Below are 4695 nucleotides of genomic sequence, written 5' to 3' on the forward strand. Positions count from 1 at the left end.
TATTAATGTTTAAATTTCTTTACTAATTGATTTATTCTTTTTCTAATAGATGGTTTGACATTAATGTACTATATGATGATCCATTTGTTTACTGTTCCATGCCCAGTGGAGTTATATATATATTTTTTAGCAATCGACACTAGTCAACCTATAGAGTTATCCGTCTTATTATATAAACAATGGGCCTATTATACTATATCGGTATTCCATCTGTTTCTTCTAATATGTCCTTTGGGCAGTGCGCATGCGCATAGATGTCTCAGCTCCGTGCATCTCCAGGAGCGCTCATATATCTGGATACGCCGGCATTATTTGCTTGCGTTCCAGTGAGCGCCGACCTGGAAGTGCTCAGATTAATATCCGGAGGTGACATCGAACGCATGCGCCATTAAGCGAAATGGACTTCATCTTCTTTCACGCCCCTTAGTACGTGTCAAATTGCTATTGGAAGCTTGCTATATTTATTGACTGTTTGGCCCTCACCAAAACCACGCCCCCGGAAGAAGCTCTGGGCGAAACGCGCGTCGGGGCGCACGTGAAGGAAGGGACCTGTCTCACTAATATACTACCCGGGACTGTATGTATATACTTTACATCTATGCATGTCTAATAGGCTAGTGGGTATTCATGGGATTGGTTTAGTATGTGATTGATGTGGACGGGGTTACTGCCTTAATTTAAAGGAGAATTATTTTTCCCTGCATTTCCACAGTATATCTTACACTTTCCACTATAATACATTGTAGTAACCCATCTAGCTTTTTTGTTCAGCAAATTAGATTGTTATATGAATATCAACAGCTATATTGCTATTGTGGACAGTATGCAGGTCCTTTTATCCTTCAGGACACTTTGTTAATAAATATCAGGTCTTATTTGTTTGTTTTGTTTTCTTGTAATATTCATTTAATAAAGATATCTTGATTTTATATAATGGTTCTCTTCGTGCGGTTAATGGGATCTAAATCCGCGTTTTGTTGAGATTATTAAGTATTTTGTGTGACATATCTCTGTGATTTAAAGGCATAAAAATTCAAAGTTGGAATATTGTGAAATTTTCAAAATTTTCGCCAAATTTCCGTTTTTTTTCACAAATAAACACAGGTAATATCAAAGAAATTTTACCACTATCATGAAGTACAATATGTCTCGAGAAAATATTGTCAGAATCATCAGGATCCGTTGAAGTGTTATAGAGTTATAACCTCATAAAGGGACAGTAGTCAGAATTGTAAAAATTGGCCCGGTCATTAAGGTGCAAACCACCCTTGGGGGTTAAGGACTGGTTTACAGTCAGAAACATGTAGGAAATTTTATATGATATTGTTGAATGAAATTGAAGATGTCATTCATTTTTTAATCATACTGGAATAAAGTTCTATTTTTATTGATTTTCGACTGGAAGAATTGTTTCTCTTGTATCTACACAGCACTGAGTGTAGCAGGAGGGGCTTCCCCCGTGCCGAGGATCTCAGTCATTGCTGACAGACCCTGACAGAATTGACTCCTAAGGGCTGGGCCGTTCCACTGCATGTCAGTGGCCCATCTCCTAAACTCTGAGCAGTACTCCTCAGCCGGCCTCCCCCCTGCTTGATTTTACAGAGACGCCATCAGGATCCCCATACACAAGAGACAATGCCGCAAAAAAATTCATCCAACGACCGCAAAAATGACTACATCAGGGAGAAGGCCCAGGATTGTGTATCACCCTTGGGAAGTGAGACTATAGTCCCCACATGCTGTTCCTCAATCCCTGAAGACCAAATGCGGAACCTGAAATATAACTTACAGGCCTCTTTAAAAACCAAAAATGTATCTCTCCCTCCAGAGAACCTGTCAGGGAGAGATATCTTGGGTTCTGGTTGAGCCTGCACATGAGCTGCGACCCAGAACCCTGACACCTGCTGAAGCTGCTGCACCACCTGACACCGCAGCTCCTTAAACTCATCAGTGAGGGTCTGGATCATCTGAGCAAAAGCCTATGCTTGAGCCATCGGTTCACCAGAAAAAAGTATGGGTTGGTGATAATGTCACAAAATACAATGACCCCAATGGGGGATCGGTCAGCAGATGGCAAAGCAAACACACAACGGGATGGAAAAGGGTAGAGTAAGGCCCTACCAATGGGGAAATGAAGGATGGACACCCTCTGAGCTCAAACCTGAGCCTGTCCCTACACTCATCTAACGCCCTAAGTGGGTCCTTCCCCCCCACTGCCATCAGGAACCTCATCCCTCGCTGTCATGTCACACTGCCTTGGCTAGTGCACTAGCTGGCAAGGGAGCTAGCTTCGCCACTGCAGATGGTACCACACAGGGGACAGTGACAAACATGAGAGGGACAAGGAATAAACACAACACTTAGCTTCCAGACTCTGCTGCCAATTTCACACCGCAGAAGACACAGAAACAGGACTCCAAACACCAGAAGTAGCAGACACCAGAGAGCTGCAACTGCACAGCAGGACTCCATAGAGAAACTCGATCCCCAACAGTCAGCTGATTCATCAGGTGACCATTTAAAGGATGGTGGGAGTGCTCAGGACCCACATCAGCTGACCTAGCAACTCTGCAGTTACAGCGAGGGAAACTGAGGGAAAAAAAGCTGCATTTAATTTATAGAGGAACCAGAGCTGCCATGCATCCAAAATTGGATTGTGACACATGGTATGGGCTAATAGTAGTCTACAGCCACAATTTTATAGATCCATATTAGGAGAGCTTGTTTTTGAAAAAACATATTTTTGTCATGACTGTTCCATGGATTCATTGATTATATTATGCATCTCTTAAATTTTTTCTTCTTATTCGTCAGTGACAACATTATGACAAGAATTACAAGAATAAAGTTAAAAATGCCATTCTGGAATTAAACTTTGTACAGTACAGACCAAAAGTTTAGACACACCTTCTAGATTTTTCTGTATTTTCATGACTATGAAAATTGTACATTCACACTGAAGGCATCAAAACTATGAATTAACACATGTGGAATTATATACTTAACAAAAAAGTGTGAAACAACTGAAATTATGTCTTATATTCTAGATTTCTTAGTCTTCTAGATTCTTCAAAGTAGCCAACTTTTGCTTTGATGACTGCTTTGCACACTCTTGGCATTCTCTTGATGAGCTTCAAGAGGTAGTCACCGGGAATGGTTTTCATTCACAGGTATGCCCTGTCAGGTTTAATAAGTGGGATTTTGTGCCTTCTAAATGGAGTTGGGTCCATCAGTTGTGTTGTGCAGAAGTCTGGTGGATACACAGCTGATGGTCCTACTAAATTGACTGTTAGAATTTGTATTATGGCAAGAAAAAAGCAGCTAAGTAAAGAAAAACGAGTGGCCATCATTACTTTAAGAAATGAAGGTCAGTCAGTCCGAAAAATTGGGAAAACTTTGAAAGTGTCCCCAAGTGCAGTGGCAAAAACCATCAAGCACTACAAAGAAACTGGCTCACGTGTGGACCGGCCCATGAAAGAAAGACCAAGAGTCACTTCTGCTTCTGAGGACAAGTTTATCCGAGACACCAACCTCAGAAATCGCAGGTTAACAGCAGCTCAGATTAGAGACCAGGTCAATGCCACACAGAGTTCTAGCAGCAGACACATCTCTACAACAACTGTTAAGAGGAGACTTTGTGCAGCAGGCCTTCATGGTAAAATAGCTGCTATGAAACCACTGCTAAGGACAGGCAACAAGCAGAAGAGACTTGTTTGGGCTAAATAACACAAGGAATGGACATTAGACCAGTGGAAATCTGTGCTTTGGTCTGATGAGTCCAAATTTGAGATCTTTGGTTCCAACCACCGTGTCTTTGTGCGAAGCAGAAAAGGCAAACGGATGGACTCTACATGCCTGGTTCCCACCGTGAAGCATGGAGGAGGAGGTGTGATGGTGTGGAGGTGCTTTACTGGTGACACTGTTGGGGATTTATTCAAAATTGAAGGCATACTGAACCAGCATGGCTACCACAGCATCTTGCAGCGGCATACTATTCCATTCGGTTTGTGTTTAGTTGGACCATCATTTATTTTTCAACAGGACAATGACCCCAAACACAACTCCAGGCTGTGTAAGGGCTATTTGACCAAGAAGGAGAGTGATGGGGTGCTACACCAGATGACCTGGCCTCCACAGTCACCAGACCTGAACCCAATCAAGATAGTTTGGGGTGAGCTGGGCAAAAGGGCCAACAAGTGCTAAGCATCTCTGGGAACTCCTTGAAGATTGTTGGAAGACCATTCCCGGTGACTACCTCTTGAAGCTCATCAAGAGAATGCCAAGAGTGTGCAAAGCAGTCATCAAAGCAAAAGGTGGCTACTTTGAAGAACCTAGAATATAAGACATAATTTCAGTTATTTCACACTTTTTGTTAAATATATAATTCCACATGTGTTAATTCATAGTTTTGATGCCTTCAGTGTGAATGTACAATTTTCATAGTCATGAAAATACAGAAACATCTTTAAATGAGAAGGTGTATCCAAACTTTTGGTCTGTACTGTATATTGTGTCAAAGTTCTACATGATAAAAACATTGATTCTTAGATTAAAGTTTCTTCCTGTCTTTGTGATTTAGTGATAGACATTTACCTAATCATTGACTCTTTTGTTTGCTGACAGAAAAGGTTAAAGGTGATATATGATTTTTTATACTCACCATGTATATAAGTTAGCTGGGAATGTGACTTAATT

At 41.3% G+C, this 4695-nt stretch overlaps 1 long non-coding RNA gene across 1 annotated transcript in view; it reads right to left on the bottom strand.

The window, feature by feature from the left end:
* Positions 1-4695, bottom strand: part of LOC143810002 (uncharacterized) — a 243919-nt gene that overhangs the window by 209312 nt on the left and 29912 nt on the right. The gene's annotated exons all lie outside the window — the stretch shown is intronic.

The sequence above is a fragment of the Ranitomeya variabilis genome, chromosome 2 (assembly GCF_051348905.1).
Source record: "Ranitomeya variabilis isolate aRanVar5 chromosome 2, aRanVar5.hap1, whole genome shotgun sequence".
Classification (NCBI taxonomy): Eukaryota; Metazoa; Chordata; class Amphibia; order Anura; family Dendrobatidae; genus Ranitomeya; species Ranitomeya variabilis.